A 25368-nucleotide genomic window follows, 5' to 3' on the forward strand; every position below is an offset into this window, starting at 1 on the left:
TGACTAGCACACATGTTCCTCAGAAGGCAAGTAAGGTGGTCTGGTGTTCCCATCTCTTCAAGAACTTTCCATAGTTTGTAGTGATCCACACAAGCAAAGGCTTTAACACAGTCAATGAAGCAGAAGTAGATGTTTTTCTGGAATTCTCTAGCTTTTCTGTGATTCAATGGATGGCAGCAATTTGATCTCTGGTCCCTCTGCCTTTTCTAAATCCAGCTTGTAAATCTGCAAGTTCTTGGTTCACATAATGTTGAAGCCTAGCTTGAAGGATTTTGAGCATTACCTGCCTAGCATGTGAAATGAGTCTAATTGTGCAATAGTTTGAACATTCTTTGGCATTGCTCTTCTTTGGGATTGGAATGAAAACTGACCTTTTCTAGTCCTGTGGCTACCTCTGAGTTTTCCAAATTTGCTGGCATATTGAATGCAGTACTTTAATAGCATCGGCTTTTATGATTTGAAATAACTCAGCTGGAATTCCATCACCTCCACTAGCTTTGTTCATCGTGATGCTTTCTAAGGCCCACTTGACTTGGCACTCCAGGACATCTGGCTCTAGGTGAGTGAGCACAACAACGTGATTATCTGGGTCATGAAGATCTTTTTTGTATAGCTCTGATGTGAATTCTTGCTACTTCTTAATGTCTTCTGCTTTTGTTAGGTCCATACCATTTCTATCCTTTATTGAGCCCACCTTTGCATGAAATGTTCCCTTGGTATCTCTAACTTTCTTGAAGAGATCTCTAGTTCTTTCCCATTCTATTGTTTTCCCCTATTTCTTTGTATTGATCACTTAGGAAGACTTTCTTATCTCTCCTTGTTATTCTTTGGAAATCTGCATTCAGACAGGTACATCTTTCCTTTTCTCCTTTGCCTTTAGCTTCTCTTCTTTTCTCAGCTATTTGTAAGGCCTCTACAGACTACCATTTTGCCTTTTTGCATTTCTTTTTCCTGGGGATGGTTTTTATCACCGCCTCCTATACAATGTTATGAACTTCCATCCATAGTTCTTCAGGCACTCTATTAGACCTAATCCCTTGAATCTATTTGTCACTTCCACTGCATAATCGTAAGGGATTTGATTTAGTTTATACCTGAATGGCCTTCTGGTTTTCCTTACTTTCTTCAATTTAAGTCTGAATTTTGCAATATTATTTTTTAATAATTCCAAAATACATTTTCAAAAACATTTTTTAAATGAGGAAGGGTTATAATCCCAAGGACCCTACAACATGAAGAAATGTTTCTGAAGTGCATTCACTCATGCCAGACAGTTGGGTTGCCCTTACTAGATGAACTAGTCAAAAAGAAGGTATATACATGTAGTCAGACAGTTCACAATCCAGTTTTTATTTCCCCAAACAGGATCCAAAATGTAAGGAAATAAGCAGATGATATTCTAGCCCTTTTCAATATTATTTATTTTTTTTAATTTTCTTTGGGAAGAAGAGGAAAGTCTTAAGACAAAAGTAACTATTTCTGCTTTAGAAGTTAATTGTAGTTATGTAACTTAAGGAATAAAGGCTGTCATATAAAAATACAATTCAAGCAATGTTGGGATGCTAGTCAAGATAGTCCACTTCTACAATGAAATCTAAAGCCGGATGAATTGTGAGCTTTCCTATAGGATCAGAATAAAAAAGGATTTAATATTGATTTTCCCAGGATAAATGTTCACAAGACAAATTCTCAGTATTATGCCATGACCAAATCCCTCACACCTACATCCATTCTCACCGGGAGTTAACAACTGGAGAATTTAACAAAGTGACTGTCCCTCAAAGTTGCGAAATAGAAGGGATCAATATAGGATCCTTTAAAACACTTTCAAAACCTCCTGAATGTAGACTGTTCCACAGGATAACCTTCTTGGACTCTTCAAAAGTCAATGTCATGAGAAACAACCACACACATCAAAAAAAGTTTTTAAATAAATAAAATAGAAGCACATCTATTAAACAGCTAAAATTTATAAAAACTTATTTTACAAAGTGTTGGCAAAGAGGAATAGGAACGCTCATACACTGCTATTGAAAATGTAAAATAGTACAACCACCTTGGAAAACTGTTTTGCAATTTCTTCAAAGATTAAATACACATCTGCGACACAATTTGGCCATTTCAATCCTAGAAATATATCCAAGACCAAAAAAAAGAATATGTCCATACAGAGACTGGCGCACAAATATTCCCAGCAACTTTATTTGATATAATCAAAACACACAAACAACCCAGGTGTCCACAAACAAGTAAATGGATAAATGACTTGCAATTGATAGACCCACAAAATGGAATGCTATGCAGCAATAAAAGAATGAACTACTAATATATGCAAAAAACATGGAGGAATCTCAAATTAATGATGCTGAAGTCAGACACAAAATGGTACCTACTGTATGACTCCATTTATATAAAATGTGAGAAAATGTCACTAATCTCTAGTGACAAAAACATCAGTTGCTGCCTGGGGGTAAGAAAGGCAAGCAAAGAGAGGACAAAAGGGAAAGATTAGAGAGGGGAATGAAGCTTGAAGGATGATGTGTATGTTCACTGTCTTGATTGCGGTGACAGTTTCACAGTGTAAACAAGTCCAAACTTTTAAATTTACCAAATTGTACAGTTTAATGTGTATACTTTCATGTCAGTTATACTTCAGTTTTTTAAAAAATGAATTTCTTTAGAATAAAAAGACTGAAAAGCCATTACAATGTGTGACCATTCACTGGACCCTTCTTTTAAAAATCATATAATTGTAGGACATTGAGGAAATTTATCTATGGATTACATAGATATATAGAATTCAGGACTTTTTTCTTAGGTAAAACAACAGTAGTACAAGAGATTCACTCAAAAAGATTTAGGATGAAGAGTTGATTTCTACAGATTAAATAAAATAAAAAATACTGAGAGAAAGGAAGAGAAGCAGTAAATGTGATACAATGTTACCTGCTAAATCTAGGTTAAAGTTAAATAAATGCTTATTTGACAATTCTTTTAATTTTTGTATTTTTGAAATTTGTCATAATAAATGGATTAATACCCTATATTATTTTCTTTCATTTCATTCTTGTCTTCATTCAGGAAGCAATGATACTCAGTAGGGAGTATTTTTTAAATATCCTCCTATGTAGCAGAACACAATAGCCATAAAATCTTCAATTGTTTAATTGGTAAAAATTTATCTTCTCTTTGAGATCTCTCCACAGGTGTCAGCATAGGTTGTTAATGAAGCAACTAACAATGATAAGGATCACAGCAGTGAACTACCATTGGCACTGACAATGGTCTACAGTCTTTACATGCATTTTAGCTCTCTCACCTCTCTTAATATAATTTGCTTAACAATCTGATACTGTAGATACTACTACCATCACCCCTATACTGCAGATGAGAAAACAATACAAAGAGGGTTAACCAGCTCACCCAGAGTTACATACGATAACAGGAGGAGTGGGTACTCAAGACCGGCAGTCTGAGGCCACAGCTTTTGCTCTCAAGTTTGAGGTCACAAATTACAATGCCACTAAGTAGAGGCTGAAACGGAATGACCAGGTAGGAACTCTGACAAATTACTGCATGTGTCCCCTGCTTCTTGGCCAATATTGCCATGTGTGGATTTCTTCAAGAAAAGCCAGAAATACGGATTTTTAGGTGAAGTGTCATATTGCTTTTGTTTGATTATTGGTTTGTTTACATTCATGACATTCTTTTTTTACAAACAGTGCTGTTAAAAAAAGCAAAAATTTTTCAAGAATTCATTTGGCCCATACATGCCGGTTTGCAATCTACGGCAAAACAATTAAAGCCCCTTAGTATTGTGGCCTTAAGAAATAATTAGGAATTTCCCCTCAAAAAATCTCTTTTGAGGATTCATGATCCAAACTGTTGATTCACAAACTGTCCCTCATATAAGGAGGGGACAGATAGACCAAAGAAACAGGCAGATCACTCCAGATGGTAGGCAGCTGTTAAAATAAGCAAGGGAGCCCTTTCTGCCTCCACTGCTGCCATGGCACCTATGAAAAAGCTTGTGGTGAAAGTGAGGCAAAAAAAAGAAGCAGGTCCTGAAGTTTACTCTGGACTGTACCCAGCTTCCCAGGTGGCGCTAGTGGTAAAGAAGCTGCCTGCCAATGTAGGAGACTTAAGAAATGTGGGTTTGATCCCTGGGTCGGGAAGATCCCCTGGAAAAGGAAATGGCAACCCAGTCCAGTATTCTTGACGGAGAATCCCATGGACAGAGGAGCCTGGCAGGCTATAGTCCATGGGGTTGCAAAGAGTCAGACACAACTGAAGTGACTTAGCACTTAGCGTACCCACCCTGTAGAGAAGATGGAAACATGGATGTCACCAGTTTTGAGCAGTTTCTTCAGGAGAGGATCAAAGTGAACGGAAAAGCAGACAATCTGGGCAGCGATGTCGTAACAATCAAAAGAAGCAAGAAGAAAAAAAAGAAGAAGCAAGAGCAAGATCACTGGAACTTCTGAAGTGCTGTTGTCCAAAAGGTATTTGAAATATCTTACCAAAAACTGTTTGAATAAGGATAATCTACATGATTTGTTACACGTAGTAGCTAATGGCAAAGTTATAAACTGTGTTGTTTCCTCATTAATGAAGATGAAGAAGAGGAAGAAGATGAGGATTAAAACTCAATCTGGAATATTTGGATAAATTCTTAAATAAAATTTATCAACAACAACAAAAAAAAACACCCAAGGGAACTTACAGAGAAGATTTGTCTTAAGGGACTGCAAGATGAGTAGCTCTCTGCACCTGCTTACATAGAGCTTATGTAGAGGCGTTAACAGGATTCCCATACTCGGTCAGGATGGTCTCAACCACATAGACTTGCTCTCTCAAGAATGCATCCCTGAATGACTCTGGCTGTGCCAGCAGTGGGCAGAGTGTATGTTCCAAGGACAGGGGTAGGAATGAAGAGCCTCCAAGTGTCTGGGTCCAGTTCACATGTCAAAAGGCAATCACATCCTCTCAATGACCTCCTCCAACAGAAGTTGAGAATTAAATTCTTTGCTCCCATCCATTGATCCTGTTCAGTGATCAGTCTGAAACTGGAAACTCCATCACGCCAAAACACGGGATGGGTAACAGATTTGGTGGAAGGCACACCAGTACACATAGAACCTACAGTGTGCCTTAGCTCGCCACCATTGCACCAAGTCCCTAGGACTACAGTACACAGAGGGTACAGCTAACAAGAAAATCCTTCTCTAAACTCTGTCCTTACACTACCTGACCTTATCAACTTTTCCAGAAGGAAAGGCAGAAATGAAACAGATCACAGTCTCTGCTTGCTCTGCTCAGTGAGCCCAACAGGCAACACAAATGCCCAGACACCGTACCTTTATCTCACCTTGAGCCTGTCATCGTCAGCACCCTGGGAAGGATCAGAGCCTTCTGGTAGCCTCACCACCTGCATGCCCTTTGCTCTGCTGTCAGTCTCACAGCATTCCTCTTTCTCCTTCCATGACAGGGCTCAGCAACTCACCAATGGGCCTTCAGAGCCAAGAAGAAAGGGAAAAGTGGGAGTAAAAGAACATAAAAACTATCTTAACATGAGCATGATCACATATAAACCTCCATAAGCTAACACTAGCAGATGCTGACTGCAGCCACAAAATTAAAAGTCATTTACTCCTTTGAATAAAAGCTATGACCAACCTACATAACATATTAAAAAGCAGAGACATTACTTTGCCAGCAAAAGCCCATCTAGTCAAAGATATGGTTTTTCCACTAGTCATGTATGGATGTGAGAATTATACCACAAAGTAGGCTGAGAGCCAAAGAACTGATGCTTTTGAACCGTGATGTTGGAGAAGACTCATGAGAGTCCCTTGTATTGCAAGGAGATCAAACCACTCAATCCTAAAGGAAATCAGTCCTGAATATTCATTGGAAGAACTGAAGCTGAAGCTGAAGCTCCAATACTTCTGCCACCTGATGCAAAGAACTGACTCACTGGAAAAGACCCTGATGCTGGGAAAGAATAAAGGCAGGAGGAGAAGGGGACAACAGAGGATGAGATGGTTGGATGGCATCACCGACTTGATGGACATGAGGTTGAGCAAGCTCTGGGAGTTATTGAAGGACAGGGAAGCCTGGCATGCTACAGTCCATGGGGATGCAAATAGTCGGACACAGCTGAACAACTGAACTGAACTGAATTGAAGTTAACACTTTGGTGCTGGCAGTGCCAAGTAAAAACGAAGTTCATAGTAACAGTAATGTCTGAGCACTTACTATTTGCAAGATATTAAGTCAGGTACTCTCTGAACACCATCATCATAGGGCCATTTCACAGATGGAGAAACTGAGTCAGAATGAGTTTATATGCCTGTGGTCAAGAGTTTACCTTCAGCAGATGCAGCACCTAGGATTCAAATCCAGACATCATTCCAGTGCCTGAGTTTTTTTCTGTAGCTTTGTATCTCAAAGACCAAAGGTTTGTGGTGAAGAAGAGAGAAACGAGAATTAGGAAAGAGAACTAAACTTTCAGAGCAGAGATGGATACCTCTCTATACTTTGCTCCAGCCCCCAGCCTGCCAAAAAGACTGAGCTATTTCTCACAGGCTTACCTAGTATCTCTGCTTAAGAATGAGCCAGGGAGATAATTTAAAATGCAGATTTCTGGGCCCCACTCCAACCCTAATAAATTTATATCTCTAAGGCAGAGACCAGCAATGTGTATTTTTAATATTCAGAAAAGGACCAAGGCAGAATCTAAAAATCTTGAACAGAAATTTGAAGGCAGAAGGAGACTTTTAGAGTTGCAACACAGAAAGGAGACTTTGCTGTCAGACACATAATTTTTAATTCTCTAAGAGAACAATTATTATCGACAAACATCTGAAGGAAATATAGGCCATTTATTTTACATGTTTTGACATCTGAAGAAAATGACAAGCTGGAGGGAAAAACAGGTTTAAGGATTGCAGCAATTAGTTAGTTTGTGACTGATTATTAAAAAATAATATATGCACCTCTTTGCTTCTCCAGAGGGGAGAGTTACAAATTACTATGGCTGTTGTTGTTGCTGCTGCCATTGCTGGTGTTATTGTTGTTTTTAAAAGATCGCAGCCTTCAGATGTTTGTGAATATTAATATTATTTGAGGTTTGTCAGGTTGCCATAGCTACCTTGGTTCCCTTCTGCCAGCAGGACGTGATGCCCTGGGAGTTAGAATTGCAGAGTCCACAATGTAAATGCAACCTGGGAAGCTGTCTTACTTTTTCCCACAACTCCACACCTTGTTCTTCAGATACATTGACCAAAATACAGCTGCCTCCAGCCTGCCAGCCTTCTCACGCTTGTGTTTTCTCCACTCAGTTATCCTCCCCACCTCCCCTGCATTCCTCTAGGAACCCTTCACTGGGCTCTTTTAAACCCTTGGACATGGATTCTCACTCATCCCTTCTGGCAACACCTCTTCTACCTTCTCTCCTAAACTAAAACCTGGCTTTTCCCAGATAATCATAACACTGAGCTCTCGTGTACACAGATGCTGGTGATGTCATGTTTACCCTCTAATCCACCCCTAGTTCCATCTTCCCCAAGTTTTAGGAGCAAGAAACAGATCAGGATCAATCTCAGTGTTTCTGCTGCTTCTGCTGATTCACCATTTTCATTCCAGGACTCCGCCCTCCTTTGTACTTCCTCCCTCTGGTCACACCATCCTCCTCTGATCTCCCTCTTTGTCTTCTAACCTCTGGGGGACCTCCAGGCTTCCCTGTAGGTCCTGTCCCCTCCCCCGCACTGAGAGATTACCCAGGACTGCACTAGACCCTGGCCACTGCCACTCTGTCTCCTCTACTCCAAAGCTGCTACAGTTCCATTTTCACTTCCATCTCTTGCTGATTTAAGTTTCACCTACAGGTCCTGAGCCAATGCTTCCAGCACTGATCACTTTTCCTACAACATGACTGCATTCTTTCTACAACCCCAAAGCACAGAAAGCAACAGGGTGTGGTACTTTAAGAATTTGGTGTCTGGATTAAACCCCACAGGCAAAGTCCTGGCTTTACCATTTACTGCTTCTGTGGTTCAGGGCAAGCTAACGAACCTTTCCAGGCCTCAACTTTCTCATCCATAGAATAACAATAATATCGCCTATTTCACAAGGCTGTTATACCAAGACAGAAAAAGAAATCTCCTTCGCATAATTTAGACTGTTTGAAGGTAAGAGAAAACCCAACTCTGACTAGCATAAGAAACAAGTATTTTATTGGTTCATTTTCCTCAAAGTCCAGAGCAAAGATAAGGCTTCAGGCTGGGATTGATTCAGTGGTTCAGCCACAGAGCAAGTATATTATATCTCTCCCTCTGTTCTGTCTTCTAACTGTCAGATTCAGTTTAAGGCTAGTTCTCCCTCATGGCTATAATAGACTAAGATTGGGTTATAGACTTACTCATTCAAAGCCAAAAAAGTTAAGAAAATGATCATTTCCAAAAGCTCTCCCAGCATAGTAATGGAGAACTTTTCCAGACATTCTCAGGAAATCTCTCAGGTCCCATTGTCCAGATGTGAATAACAACTCCATTCCTGAGCCAATGCCTGAAGCAGAGGAATTACTAATTGGCTCAGACCTGCTCAAATGGACCAATCACTGTAGCATAGAGAAGAGATTACAAATACTGGAAAGTATTTATGTGCCTATTAACTGTACATTAAATATGAGATGATGGAGAAGGGAATGGATGCTGGGGAAATGACTAACACCCGCTGCACAGAGTCAGCTCCTTGGCTAACGATGGGCAATTAGCAAACACTATGCTAACATCAGCTTGTATTATTATGTCATTTTTACCTTTGAGGACTACTTCTGATTCTTCTTTGTATTATCATTTATTATTCACATGATTGTTTCTTTATACTCTCCCATCCTCAAGCTTGTCAATCCTTAAGGCAGTGTGCTTTACTGATTTTTTACCACTAACGTGGCCCACCCCAAATTCTGTACATAGCAGAATGCATAAGAAAAACTGAGCTTCAGTAAATGCTGATTAAATACATGAATAGACGATAAAAAATGGTTCTACCCAGTGACAAAGCCTCTCTGGCAGGAGTTAAAGATTATGCAATGTTCCTATGTCCTTCAGTAAAGAACAACTTAATACATTTAACAAATATTCTTTCCTGTACAAAATAATATTACTAACCCACCACTGATTATCCAGGCACAGAGAGTGAATGTCTTTGCTATTTTCTAACTGATCAGTAAGAGCTTATTCTTTACCACAACTACACACAATTTATTCTTTCTCAGGTTTCTTTCACAATAACTTTTGAAGTAGGTTACTCCATTTGACAGAAGTATATGCAGTACAAAGAATACTGTGAGACACGTGATTTGCTTTGGTCATGGTACCCTCATAATGAAAGCTAAGAAACCTTCAAGTTGGTATGTTTTAACTATGAGTTATATGTCTCAAAACCACAAATTACCAGGAAAAACTCCCATACTACACAGCACAAAGTTATAAGATATTTATGTGGGAAAAAATTTCCCTGTTCAGATTATTTTAAATGTTCCATTTTGCATAAAATAGACTTCAATTTTAAACCCATATAGATATATGCCTTATTTTGCCTTGTGTTTTTTTCTTAGTAAATAAAATCACTTCCAAAGAAGTTTATTTTAATGCTTTTAAAATTAGGTAATATTAGCAATTCCATCAGAGAAGGCAATGGTAACCCACTCCAGTACTCTTGCCTGGAAAATCCTATGGACGGAGGAGCCTGGTAGGCTGCAGTCCATGGGGTCGCCAAGAGTTAGACACAACTGAGCGACTTCACTTTCACTTTTCACTCTCATGCACTGGAGAAGAAAATGACAACCTACTCCAGTGTTCTTGCCTGGAGAATCTCAGTGACAGGGGAGCCTGGTGGGCTGCCGTCTATGGGGTCGCACAGAGTCGGACATGACTGAAGTGACTTAGCAGCAGCAGCAGCAGCAATTCCATAATAATGCAACTTAATGTAATTTTTAGATAGTCGTGTTAAATGGCTGAGTATGTGAGTTTTTTTAATTTTTTGTATTTCTTTTAAAGTCTGCAGGATTCCAGAATTTTATTATTACCTGAAAATTATCTGACTTAAAAAAAAATACATTATTAAACTTGAAAATGTCTTTGAGAAAAGAAAAGCATGTGGGAGACTATAAAACATACTGGCAGCCTAACAGTAAAATATGGGGAAATGTGGATTCCCTATCTTTTAACTGAGAGGCTGTAGCAATGCAGAACCTTTACTTCTTGTCTGTGGAGACTATGCAGTGAATTTTAAGAGTGAAACCTGATGAAAGAGTAAAACAAGAAATGTTCAGAGAATATAAATTAATCAGACTAGCTGAATTTCATGAAAAAGATAGTAATAAATTTAAAATCATAATTATAGCACATGAGTCCAATCCAGGTAATACTACATATATAAAGCTTTACTACACATTTTATATCTAATTACTCACATGCATGACCGGTCACATTTTTCTTTCATGTGCCTCTTAAAACTGCCACCTTGCTTATCTCTAGCCACAAGCTTTTCACCATCCAATACAAAGGAAGGCCCCAGAAAATAATGAAACAATAGGATGGATAGTTAATGCAGTGAACAGTACTATATCCCCATAGAACTGGATGCCTGATGCAACTCCATGGAGTAGGTATTGTTACCTGAGGCCACGATGTTAAACGATCTTTCTTTTTTCTTCTGAGTATTGGAAATCAGGTCCCAAAGCCCCTGATTGCACTGTAATGTGAGGTCTAGCCAATAACTCTTTTTCCCAAAGCAAAATCCAGCAGAGAAAGTGGGCACCATTAATCTCACACATCCAGCTAAACAGCCACAAGGCTGTGTGACATAAGTTATTCTATTACCTCTGTTGGATTTGGGAGATGAATCACTCCAGTGAAGCTTCTGGTGTTTCCTCAGTGATCAGCCTGCTTGGTGAAGCAATCAAAGTTCATTCAAACCCCTGCAGTCTCTACTCTGGCTTCTTGGAAAACCCTAAGTACAGAAATAATTTAGGATGCAACCAATACAACAGAAAGAGCCCTAACCTCAGTCATGTTTACAAATCAACTCTTTGAGATGCTCAATATTACTCAATATTTAAAAGGAAAAATTAAGAGAAAAATTAAATGCCTTTTTTGCCCATAAAATTTGAATACTATGAATTTTTTTAAACGTCTTATTTGTCAGTAGGTAAACTGATGCACTCTTGATGGATTTAAATTTTAAACATGCATACACTTTGAGCCAATAATTCCATTTCTATAAATGTATTTCTACAAAAATGCTCACAGACATATTCAAAAAATATCACAGTGTTGAATAAGTAGCTACATTTATTATAGTAAATCCATGCAATAGAATGTCATGAAACCTTTAGAAAAAATAGGGTGAATCTATATAGATACTGATATGGAAAATAGCCCAATTTTATTACAGAGTGAGGAGAAGCAGTTTGATAACAAATCTATAACATGATTCCATTTTCACATTATGATTCTATTTGTGAAAAGGTTGTATACATATTTTTTCCTTGTATACATATAAATTTCTGGATGTACTCACAAAATACACACAAAAAATGATAGTCTGTGGAGTGGGAGGAGGGTCAGTGTCGGATACAACAGGGGACCTTAACTTTTCATCGAAAATTTGAAAACTTTTGAAAATTTTTACCATGAGAAGGGCAAGAAATTCTCTTCTCCAATGTCTTGGTTATATGAGGGTGAATATAGATGACATGAATGTCCAGCATAAAGAAACTGTCAGACATCAGGAACCCATGGCTGTTGGTTTTCCCATTCGAACATGAGTGTGAATGTACACACACACATACACACAACTCACTCCTTTCCGACACCTTCTGAACCCTGACATCATTTTACATGCCACCAATCTTACCATATGCCTCCATTATCTTTTAGATATCCTTATTTCCAGAGAGAATTGAAGAAAACCAGCACAGGGAGATGATTTAATTTGGACATACCAGCAGCAGCAGTCCCCTAATACCTAGCTTACGTTTTTTCAAAAGAGAAAGGTGGTATTTTATTTTCCATTTTCAAAACAGAGGGAAATAAAATGTTCCCAGGTACTATCAGTGACATAGGAAAATGCTTCATCCTGCTGCCTACTTCAATCAATCTTGAAAGAAATACTGGGTGGGAACACTTAAAACATGCCTTGACTGTTATTGAAAACCACAAGAATGATGAAACTTTATGCATAATGATGTTGAAATAACCGTCTGTGAATTGTGGGGATTCTGACAAGCAGTGAGATTTATGACTCCTTTCCTCCATTCCAAATCACAGAAACAGTAAAGAGAGTGAAGAGCTAACTTCCAGGTCAGTCATCTCCAAAGTAGAAGTTGATTTCATAAGCCAGTGGTAAAAAAAGCTTGAATAAGCATCCTCAACATATTTTTACTTATTTATAGATCATATAATTACACCATTGTACTAATAATTTAAAACATTAGCAAATATAAAAGTAGAAATTAAAATGTATAAAATTTAAAATATATAGAAAATCAAGCATCTAGTATTTTCTTCCCACACTCACCCAATGAGATACTATTCCAAGTAACTCAAATAGCAGCTATCATGGTGTCTCATATATAATTAAGAAATTTACATTCATACTATCACTCAATATAACAATGAGTTATTATACCAATGAAAAAGTTTCAGGACATGCTTTCAGCTGAAATGCCTCCTCAGATGGACTAGGAGTATATTATTTAATTGAGAAAATAAATAATTCTACCTAATTTGTTGTGAATCAGGGGAGAGTATAATATTTAATAGATGCTTTCTAGGTGCCAAGATTTAAAACATCTCATATTTAATTTTCTCAACAACTCTTTATGGTATATCCTTTACAGACACAGAAAGAGGATTAAACTGGCCCAAGATCAGCTAGTTAGAAACTGGTAAAGGATAGTATCAGAATCTGGTTTAACTGATTTCAATATCTAAACACTAGTCCTCTTTAATGCCTAGAAAAGGAAACACCAGGGGTCAAAAACGTGTATACATACTATATGTACATGAGAAGCAGTTTGAGGGTTGGAACCTCTCTCTACTATCTCACAGTTCTATCACTCTGTTTTTTGTTTGTTTGCTTTTGTGTTTTTGGGATCTTAGTTCCCCAACCAGGGATTGAACCTTGGGCCCTTGGCAGTGAGAGGAGCCTTAAACACTGGAAAGTGAAAGTGAAAGTCGCTCAGTCGTGTTTGACTCTTTGCGACCCCATGGACTATACAGTCCATGGCATTCTCCAGGCCAGAATACCAGAGTGGGTAGCCTTTCCCTTCTCCAGGGGATCTTCCCGACCCAGGAATTGAACCGGCTCTCCTGCATTGCGGGCGAATTCTTTACCAACTGAGCTATGAGGGAAACCCTTAAACACTGGACCACCAGGGAATTCCCTCAATTACTCTCTTGCTACATAAAGTGATTTTCCTGCAACTAAAGGAGAATAGGACCCTGATGCATTCATCCCTGGGCACAGTAAACTCTAAGAACTTTGGTAGGAGAGGTTCAGGGAAAAAGTTTTCCACAAATTTTTAAGTTGTCTCTGTAGATCATATTACTTTCTTTAAACTGAAAATAAAACCACGTAGATTTTTTTTAATGTTAAGTTGTGCATAACGGACTTCCCTGGTGGTCTAGTGGATAAGTATTCACCTGTCAATGCAGGGGACAAAGGTTCAACCCCTGGTCTAGGAAGATTCCACATGCTGTGGGGCAACTAAATCCATGCAGCACAACTTGAGAGTAGCCCCAGGTCGCTACAACTAAAGAAAGACTGCATGCAGCAACAAAGAGCCAGTATAGTCAACAGACAAATAAATACAATTGTGCATATCATTTATGTGATAAATTCTTCTTCAAAGAACTATCTCTGAGGCAGTGGTTTTTATGGGTGAGAAATTTTGGCTCCCATGGGACATGTGGCAATGTGTGGAAACAGTTTTGTCTGTCACAACAGGGAGTGGAAGTGCTGCTGGCATCCAGTGGATAGAGGCCAGGGATGCTGCCCAACATATTAAAATGCACCAGACAGTCCCCTAAAACAAAGAGGTCTCCTTCCCAAAGTCAACAGTGCCAGGTTTGAGAAACTTTGCTCTAAAGAAGTCATCAGTGGTATGCCAAAGACGACTCTCAGATGAGTTCATTAGCACTGTTTGTGACAGTTTCATTATCTGAGACTCATTAAATTACAGTGCATCCATTCATTGGAATGCTGTAAACATTAAAGTTATATTGTGGAAGAATTTTTAAGACTATGAAGAAATGCTCATTATATTTATCCTAAAATAATATATTTAGTGTGATCAGAGCATTGCAAAAGTATACACACACTTGTGTATAGTACTGGAAAATACTTTGAAAGAGTACCAACCAAAATATTATTATCATTTATTTTACCATGTATTTCTGAAGAGTGGTAAGGAGTTCATGTGAAAGATACTTCACAATTAATGTCATTAAAAATATCTACACTATTTATCATCCTGAGGAGGACAGTTGATATAAGCCATTATCTCAAAAACTATACACGTTTGCTAAATACATAAGACTTTGTACCCTCTCTTTTCAGAATGTGTCATTGGAAGAGTCTGACTTCCTGACATCCAGTTCTTCAATGGTAGAAAAGAGTACCTGCAGGTGTTTCTCACCAGATGCCTTTGTGATGGCAGCAGGCAGACTACCCTGGGTATTTTTGTTCAGTGCCAAAATAGCACCTGCTATTCTCATTCCTTCTCTTTAAAAGCCTTCATTGTTATACTATGATTCAAAAGTAGAATTACTCGCTTCCACCCACACCAAAAACAGTACGGTCATGACACTTTGCAAATTCAATAAATGTGTCCAACATCATGAACACTCATCCCCAGTTGAGAAGGTTTTCTGAGTAAGAGGCATTATGATATCATCTGCGATGCAGCCTTATAACTTCCATATTGGGATTTAAAGTGCTGGTGTTGCCAATAAATTACTCCTATTTTAGTGACCAGTAGCCTTATGTGAAGAAGAAAGCAAAATGCCAACAAGTTCTCATAAATAACACAATATTTATATTAACCAACAAAACTGATTAGTTTTGCTCACCAGTATAACTGAACTTGTAATCTCCATTGGAGATAAAGGGAAGGTCGGGAGTAGGGATGCGGAGAAGTAGGGAACTATCCGGCAACTTTATTTGATGTCAATATAATACAATTCGAATTTTAAACATTTTACAGTACAGTAAAGGAAACAAGAAAAAAACCTCTCCAAAAGAGATAGATTTATAGAAGAATTCCAAATAATTTGAGTAGACACCGCCCCCTCAATGAGGTGGGGCTCAACTCCCACCCCCTGAATGCGAGCTGTTTAGTGACTTGCTTCCAAAGATTAAGAGTGTGGAAGGATAAAAAAAGCAACTTCACAGTGGAGAGCGGGACAAGTCCTACCCCTGCCAGTGCATCAAGGTTAACATTACCAGTTATAGGTTATGCTGATAGCACACTCTCTTGATACGATATGATGACAATGGCATTTTATTTCTATGATTTTCCTTCCACAACCATATACTAATCATGGGAAAAAGCTTCAAACAAACCCAAAATGAGAGACACTCTATAAAAAAAGCTTGATGTCAAAACTGTTAAGGCCATCACAAAACAAAACAAAAACCCCCAAACAAACAAATAAACAAGAACAGAAAGTCTGAGAAACTATCATAGACCCGAGAAGGTTAAGGAGATATGTAATTGGTACCCTGAATGATTCTGTAACAGGAAAAGGGGAGTATTAAAAATCTATTAAAATTTGAATAAAGTATGGAAATTAGTTAGTAGTAATGAACTGATGTTGGTTCCTTAGTAACAAAGGTACTACAGTAATATAAGATGTAAATAATAGGAAAAACTTGGTGAAGAGTAAATGGGAACTCTCTACAATATTTTTGCAACTTTTCCATAAATCTAAAACTATTTGAAAATTAAAAGTTTATTTAAACAAAAATAAATTTAAAGTTACAGCAAAAAAATATGTCCTGTTAGAATTTGTTTTAAATTCCAGGTAAAACTGAACATTAAATCTGGAATTAATTAGATAACAAAAGAAGAGCAAGAATCATTTTATGCTAGCAAATTTAATAACTAAGATGAACAAACTTCCTAAAAAATGACAACTTACCATGACTGAAACAAAACAGAAAACATGAATTCTCCTATTAAATAAAATAATTGAATTCATTATTAAACATCATCCCAAACTCTAGGCTGAGATAGTTTGACTAATGCAGTCTGTCACACATTTAGGGAAAATATAACACAAATCTCATACTAACTCTATTATAAATCAAAAAGGCAAAAATACTTCTTATTTTATGAGGCTAACGTAATCTTAATAGCAAGCTGATAAAGACGATAAAAAAAGAAAAACACAAATCAATATTTCTTCTTTTTTAAGTCAAATTATTTTCAGAAATACATAAAAAGAGTAACACACTATTAGCAAACAGGTTTATCTAAGGTATGTAAGGTTGGTTTAACTCTTGAAAATCAATATATAAAATTCACCATGTTCAAAGTAAAAACAAAAATTCATATGATAATTTCAATAGATGAAGAATAAGCATTTGACACAACATAATACCCATTCATGGGCTTACCCAGTGGCTCAGTGGTAAAGAATCTGCCTGCACAGGAGTTATGGGTTCCATCCCTGGACTGGGAAGATCCCCTGGAGGCGGGCATGGCAACCCACTCCAGTATTCTTACCAGGAAAATCCTGTGGACAGAGAAGCATAGCAGCCTATAGTCTATGGGCTTGCAAAGAGTCAGACACAACTGAAGTTACTGAACACACACATACAAACACACACACACACACAACATCCATTCATGATTAAAACCCTCAGTCAACTAGGAAGAGAAAAGAACTTCCTTCATCTGATATAGGGAATCTATGAAAATTCAATAAGTGACCTCATATTGAATGGTGAAATACTGAGCACTTTCTCACTAAATAAGGACTGAGACAAAAATGGCAATTCTCACTGTATTTATTTAATGGAGAGCCCATCTACTGTAATAAGGCAAGTAAAAGAATTAAAGGGCATACTGATTAGATAAGAAGAAGAAAAACTGTCCCTCCTATTTGCAGCTGACATAATTGCTTACTTGGAAAATTCTAAGGAATCTATAAAACAGCTACTAAAGCGTAAACTTGAAAATTTTGCATGTTATAAGAATAATTGACAAAAATAATTTGCATTTACATACATGGCATTCAAATAATTTTAAAAATGACTTTTAAAATTATATTTACAATAGCATTAGAAAATTAAAACACAGTTGGGACTTCCCTGGTGGTCCAGTGGCTAAAACTCTGAGCTCCCAGTACAGGGGGCCCACGTTTGATCCCTGGTCAGGGAGCTAGATCCCACATGCTACAACAAGACCCAGGGCAGTCAAATAAATACATAAAATTAACAAAAAAGAAAATCAGAAAATAATTAAGAATAATTTTAACACAGTAACATCAAAATCCTAGGTAAAAAAATACAAAGCATTGCTGAGGGAATTTTTTAATTAAAATTATATATTGAATAATTTATATGTATCTATTTTTATATATATGAAATCATGAACTGGAAAACTCAATATAGTTTAGATGTCATATTTCCCAAACTGAGGTACAGATTTAATACAACCCTGTTCAAATTTCATGGGAATTTTTTTGTAGAAATTAACAAGCTATGGAAATTCAATAACCTAGAATAAACAAGACAATTTTAAAATAAAAAGAACAGTCGAAGAACTTGACTACCTAATTTCAAAACTTACTACAAAGTTAAGTAACCAAGCTAGGGTGGTACTGGCATAACTTACATAGTTATTGGATACTTCACAGAGGAACCAAGGCAAACTAATGGAGAATTGAAAATCTTTTCAGTAAATGGTGATGAAACAACTGACTATCCACATGGGAAAAAATAAACCATGACTGCTACCTAATACCACATACAAAAATTAATTCATGCAAATCAAAACCACAATGAAGTACCATTTCACACCAGTCAGAATTGCTGCTATCCAAAAGACTACAAGCAATAAATGCTGGAGAGGGTGTGGAGAAAAGGGAACCCTCTTACGCTGTTGGTGGGAATGCAAACTAGTACAGCCACTATGGAGAACAGTGTGGAGATTCCTCAAAAAACTGGAAATAGAACTGCCATATGACCCAGCAATCCCACTGCTGGGCATACACACTGAGGAAACCAGAATTGAAAGAGACACGTGTACCCCAATGTTCATTGCAGCACTGTTTATAATAGCCAGGACATGGAAGCAGCCTATATGCCCATCAGCAGATGAATGGATAAGGAAGCTGTGGTACATATACACAATGGAATATTACTCAGCCATTAAAAAGAATACATTCGAATCAGTTCTAATGAGGTGGATGAAACTGGAGCCTATTATACAAAGTGAAGTAAGCCAGAAAGAAAAACACCAATACAGTATACTAATACATATATATGGTATTTAGTCAGTCAGTAAAGATAACCCTGTATGCGAGACATCAAAAGAGACACAGATAAACAGAACAGTATTATGGACTCTATGGGAGAGGGCAAGGGCGGGAGGATATGGAAGAATGGCATGGAAGCATGTAAATTATCATATGTGAAACGAATCGCCAGTCCAGGTTTGATGCATGAGACAGGGTGCTCGGGGCTGGTGCACTGGGATAACCCAGAGGGATGGGATGGGGAGGGAGGGGGAAGGGGGGTTCTGGAAGGGGAAAACATGTACACCCATGGTGGATTCATGTAAATGTATAGCAAAACAAATACAATATTGTAAAGTTAAAAAATAGAAAATAAACTAATTAAAAAAAAAAAGAAAAGACCCTGATGCTGGGAAAGATTGATGGCAGGAGAAGGGGATGACAGAGGATGAGATGGCTGGATGGCATCATCAAATCGATGGACTCGATGGGTTTGAGTGGACTCTGGGAGTTGGTGATGGACAGATGCCTGGCATGCTGTGGTTCATGGGGTCACGAAGAGTTGGACATGACTGAGCAACTGAACTGAACTGAAGACATATAGTCGACCTAAATGTTTATCTGTGGATGAATAGATGAAGAAGGTGTGGAATACTACTCACGTTAAAAAATGAAGGAAATAATGCCATTTCTAGCAACGTGAACGGACATAGAGATTATCATAGTAAGTGAAGTTAAAGACAAATATCATATGATATCACTTATATGTGGAATAAAAAGTGATACAAATGAACTCATTTACAAAACAGAAACAGACTCACATATTTTGAAAAAAAAGTTATGGTTACCAAAGGGGAAAGGGGGAGGGAGAGATAAACTAGAAGGTGTGTATAACCTACACACACTACTATATATAAAATAGATAATAAACAAGGGCCTACTGTATAAGACAAGGAACTCTACTCAGTATTATATAGTAACCCATATGGGAAAATAATCTGAAAAAAAATAGGTATATGTATAACTAAATCACTTTGCTGTCCACCTGAACTTAACACAACACTGTAAATCAACTATGCTGCTGCTAAGTCGCTTCAGTTGTGTCCGACACTGTGCGACCCCATAGATGGCATAGTCCAACATAAAAAAAAAAAATTTCTTAAAAAAAATAATTAATTCAAGGTGCATCAAAGACCTAAAGCAAAAGCTAAAATAGTAAAGCTTTTAGAGAAAACATAGGAGAATATCTTCATGACTTTGGTTAGGCAACTATGATTTCTTAGGCAAATCATAGAAAGTAATAAGTATTAAATTTTGTGTGGCATGGTGAGTTTAATCTTCACACACTTTTTGGGGAAAGAATAATCAAGTCCAAGATTGTGGACAGCACCTCAAACCTCACTCCTCTCTTGGGCAGCCTTAAGATATATGGTTAGAATAAAGCTGAAGAAAGGGGAAAAATAGGATTAATCAGAAAAATATCAGAAATTATTAGAAAATAAGAGAAGCTTTAAAGATGACTGATGAAGCAATGAAAAAAGACTGATTCTTTGGAAAGATTAATAAAATAGACAAACTTCTGCAATCTTAACAAGGAAAAAAATGAAGGAAATTTTTAAATGAACAATATTAAGTCATGAAAAGGAGAACATAGCTAGAAATACAAAGATAATTGGGGATTTTTGAAAATTTCAAATATGTACAGAAGTAGAAAAAGTATGCTAATTACTCTCGTAGCCATTGGTCAGCCTCAATAATGGCTAACTCCTGGATAATTTTGTTTCATCTCTATCTCCTATCACTGCCCCCAGCCTAGATGATTTTGAAGCAAATCTCAGACATCAAATGATTTTATCTGTCAATATTCAGTGTGTATCACTAAAATTTATCTCTTTTTAAAGATAGCCACCATATCATCATAATGCTTTCAATATTTAGGTTTTTGTTTTTATACTTCCCCAGTCATCTTAGAATTTTTTTTAGTGTGCTTGAAACAGAATCCAAATAATCTCTATATTGCTGTGGGTTGATAGGTTTTCCCTTTCTCTTTTAATGCATGTTTCCCTTCTCTTTTTATCTCTCTCTTCTTCCTTGTAATTTTTTTTCCTTTTTTTGCTGAAGAAACTATCTTTTGTCCTGCAGTTTGCCAATAGTCTGGATTTTGTTGATTATATCCTGCAGTGTAATTTAGTACGTTTCTTTGTTCTCATTTGTTAAAAACTGGCAGTCAAATCCAAAAAACCCAGAAAATTCAAACATCACTTCCATCAGGATCTGATTGTCTGCTTTTGTGATGTAACAGCCATTGATAACCACTGGCCACATCAATTCATTGATTGGAGACGAAAACTGGTGATATTCTAGCATCAAAATAATGATCAGAGAATATTCTGTACAGCTTCATACTGAAAAATCAACAACTCTAAATTAAATGAACTGTTCTCTTGGAATATCTATTATGAAAACAGAGTCTTAAATCAGTAAGAAACTTTAACAGACTAGCTACCATACAAGAAATTTAGAAGGTAATTAATGAAACACCCATGTTTTAGGTACTCATTTTCCAAAACCTTCAAGGGACAGACAATTAATTCTTTTGTTATAAACAGCTTCAGACCACAGAAAAAGATAAAAAATTTTACAGTCCATTTTATGAAGCAATAACCATTTTGATATGAAACCAAATAAGAGTAATGAAAATGACAAACCAGTTTCATTGTGAAGATAAAAGATTATTATCAGCAAAATGAGCACAGCAATATAATAAAATAATTTAAAATCATAATGAATTGGGATGGATCCAGAAACAGAGAGGTGGTTAAATGTTCAGTTCAGTTCAGTCGCTCAGTCATGTCCAATTCTTTGCAACCGCATGAATCGCAGCACGCTAGGCCTCCCTGTCCATCACCAACTCCCAGAGTTTACCTAAACCCATGTCCGTTGAGTCGGTGATGCCATCCAACCATCTCATCCTCTGTCGTCCCCTTCTCCTCCTGCCCCCAATCCTTCCCAGCATTAGGGTCTTTTCCAGTGAGTCAACTCTTCGCATGAGGTGGCCAAAGTATTGGAGTTTCAGCTTCAACATCAGTCCTTCCAATGAACGCCCAGGACTGATCTCCTTTAGGATGGACTGGTTGGATCTCCTTGCTGTCCAAGGGACTCTCAAGAGTCTTCTCCAACACCACAGTTCAAAAGCATCCATTCTTCGGCGCTCAGCCCTATTCACCGTCCAAGTCTCACATCCATACATGACCAGTGGAAAAACCATAGCCTTGACTAGACGGAACTTTGTTGGCAAAGTAATGTCTCTACTTTTAAATATGCTATATAGATTGATCATAACCTTCCTTCCAAGGAGTAAGCATCTTTTAATTTCATGGCTGCAATCACTATCAGCAGTGATTTTGGAGCCCAAAACAATAAAGTCTGACACTGTTTCCACTGTTTCCCCATCTATTTCCCATGACGTGATGGGACCAGAGGCCATAATCTTAGTTTTCTGAACATTGAGCTTTAAGCCAACTTTTTCACTTTCCTCTTTCACTTTCATCAAGAGGCTCTTTAGTTCTTCTTCACTTTCTGCCATAAGGGTGGTGTCATCTGCATATCTGAGGTTATTGATATTTCTCCCGGCAATCTTGATTCCAGCTTGTGTTTCTTCCAGCCCAGCATTTCTCATGATGTACTCTGCATATAAGTTAAATAAGCAGGGTGACAATATATAGCCTTGACATACTCCTTTTCCTACTTGGTTAAATGTTAGAAAATTATTTATACAAAAAAATGGATGTATCCCCTTATTTCAATTGTTGAATATTTTTCTGGATATTCTAGTTAGTGCAAATAAAATATACAGTTGTTTAAAGTTTGGAGATGATATAACTATAAACCAGAAAAATCTAAGATTTCAATCTAAAATTTGTTACCAAAAAAAAAAAAACCAAACAACTAAGTAGGCTGGAATAAAATCAATATACAGAAACATTATGACTTTCATATTTCCAAACCACCACCTTGAAAGAATAATGGAGTAAAGAGTAAATACTGTAAAGTCAACAACAATCAAAATACAAAATATCTAAGAATAAACATTTCAAGAAATTCATAAGATTTAAATAAAAAATGTTTTAAATGAAAAAAACTTTAAAAAGTTTTAAATCCCTTGAATTCTTGAGGAAAATCTAAAAGGTGAACAAATAATTACATACCATATTACTAGATAGGAAGATTACACATCATAGAAATGTTATTTCTTCTTAAATTAATCTATAAATGTAGGGTAAGCCTAACTCCAAAGTTTATAGGGAACAATAAACAAGCAAAAATAGTCATGAAAAAGATATGATGGGGGAAAAAGGCAGAGTACTGAAAGGGACTGGCCCAAAGAGGCATGAAAACATGATGAAGCCACAGTTACTAAAACAGAGTAGTAGCAACACATGAAGAGATAATCAAATCAATGGATTAAAACAGCAGTGTAAAAATGAACTGAAATGAATGCAAAAATATAGTATTAATAAAGAGTTTCTTAAATCAGTAAGGAAAAGATGGCTTATGCAATAAGGGCAATGGATTAGCTATCTGGAAAACTGGATCCACCCTTATACTTAAATAAAATCCCCAAAAGATGAAGGATTTTATAAAACATAAAAGTGTTAGAAGAAACCATTTGCAAACTCTTTTAGAATCTCAAATTGGGAAAGATAACTATGATACAACATCTAAGGAAAAACTTAATAAAAAAAACAAACTAGGCAAAGACACTTACAAATAATAATATAAAAGCCTAAAGGTTTTTCAAGTATGTGAAATATAGAAAGAGTTTCTCAGAGCATGAAAGTGGCTCCTCTGTGACACCCTTGTCAAAACAATGTGCTAATTAATTACTTTTGCCATACTGATAGGTGAAAAAGTAACTTAAGTTCATGCTATATATTTTTAAGTTAACTTATGTATATTCATTCAAGGAAAAAAAGACAACTTTCCATAGTTTCCATAGTTTCTGCTGCAGGGGTACACAAAGTTTTGATTTCAGTGGAAATATACCCCAAACTAAACTCTGAGCTGGGTCCAAGTCTCACTCTGCCACTTCATAAATTACTTATTATTGTTACCGAACTTGAGAATATCCATCTGTAAAGGATTGCTGGTAATATCTACTGTGAACCCTGTGAGGGTTCTCACTAAAAAGAAAATGAGACATTTGTGAAGTTCTGGGCACAGAAAAGGGATTTGACAGGTGTTACCTTTCTTACCTCTTTCTTTTCCTTGCCCTCACACCTGGGCAGTTACATTTCTTCAAAGCTGATGTGGGTGCAGAACACTTTAAAAACCACCTCAGACTCACAGAATGTTCTAAGGGGAAAGGGGATCAAGGAACAGCTAGTAGAAACCTTTAGCTTTACAAACAGTAAAAGAGCCCTTTCAGGATGTTTCTGGAAGAACATCCTACGAAGATGTGAAGGAATAATGACTAAGTTTTCTCCCATCTTCCCGAAACTGTCAAAAACACAAGTCATTGCCAAAACTCCAACTCCAAAGGTCATAGGAGTCTGGCTGGTTTTCCCATGTTCCATGAAATCTATAAATCAGTCTCCTCCACAAACTACCCAAGGCAGCAATCCAGAAGTTAAAAAACAGTCACAATTTTTTGCTTGCCTGTGTCTTTTCTAGAAATGCATAAACAAGCTTAGAAGAGTTAAAGCTGAGAATGCCTCTTGGACACAGCACAAGGGCTCCACCTTCAGCTCTCAGACTGAAGAGGAATTCTTCAAAAACTCTGCTGCCAGAGTCCTCAAAAAGTAGATCTGAAATATAATCTTTTCTCATGAAATTTAAGCCACAGAACCTTTCACTTTTAAATATTTCAGTCCAGAATATGTATCTACTGTCCATAGGTGAAAGGTAAGAGTCTTACTGTGTTATATTGATATTAAATAGACAAAATTTTAAAATATATTATGTTTTCTTTCAGTTTTTCAGAATGCCTATCTTGATGTCATTTTCTTTATAGCTGCAGCAGAGTCTGATAAGATCTTTCATTCTAATTCTCCCATGGTTTCACTCCACTGGACTTATGGTCTTGTAATAAAAGAAAACGCTAATTCTTGCCTGGCAGGACTATCCATAAATTAACAGCAGTTTTTTAATATCCCACTAAATATATGCCAGTTTTTGAAGGCAAATTTTATGTTGACAAAGGAAAGCAAAATTAAATTCTATAAAAAGGCATTAGTTGGGCCTTGAAGATTGATATCTACCAATTGGTAATGGTAAGGAATACAAATTTATACACACAAAAAAAAATAGAAAGGAAATTACTAAAAGATATCCCCATCATTTCACAGAACAAAACTCCCAAATCTAAACTGAATTCTAAAACAGTTTACGTAATTACATAATAGAGTGAACTAATCTTCCACCACATAATCTGTTAAAGGAAGGTGACCAAGTACCCACTTATTTACACATTATGGCATGTAGGAGGGAAAACAGTCATTTTTCTACATTAAAAGGTATCAGTAGATTCGGATTATACAAATACACAAACACTATGTCTTCCAAACTCCAATCATAGGAGTAAATTTGTTGCTAATTTTCTCCCCCTCACTTTCTTCTTGGCTTAACCCAACTCAGATTTCTGTCTCAGCAAAAGGAAGTCATAAACCTTCAGGGTTACAGAACTGTGTCTGCGTAAGGAAAACTAGAAAATTAAACTTATGTTATACCCTGGAAAATTTTTACATGCCTCCTAATGACACCCAGAATTTTCATCTTTTTTGCCCTTAAGCTATTTACAAGCCTGAAATGAGATGCTGACACAGAGAAATGT

At 37.0% G+C, this 25368-nt stretch overlaps 1 long non-coding RNA gene and 1 pseudogene across 1 annotated transcript in view; one reads left to right on the top strand and one right to left on the bottom strand.

The window, feature by feature from the left end:
• The first annotated feature begins 4009 nt into the window (after positions 1 to 4009).
• Positions 4010 to 4643, top strand: LOC145511423 (large ribosomal subunit protein eL22-like; annotated as a pseudogene).
• An 8485-nt stretch (positions 4644 to 13128) lies between these two features.
• The window catches only part of LOC145511424 (uncharacterized), a 138938-nt gene continuing 126698 nt past the window's right edge, over positions 13129 to 25368 (bottom strand). Inside the window, exon 3 of the long non-coding RNA XR_014057841.1 lies at positions 13129 to 16811. This is a non-coding gene — a long non-coding RNA (uncharacterized LOC145511424). The remainder of the gene's footprint in view (positions 16812 to 25368) is intronic.

The sequence above is a fragment of the Giraffa tippelskirchi genome, chromosome 6 (genome assembly GCF_054371585.1).
Source record: "Giraffa tippelskirchi isolate mGirTip1 chromosome 6, T2T-mGirTip1v1.2.pri, whole genome shotgun sequence".
NCBI classification, from domain to species: Eukaryota; Metazoa; Chordata; class Mammalia; order Artiodactyla; family Giraffidae; genus Giraffa; species Giraffa tippelskirchi.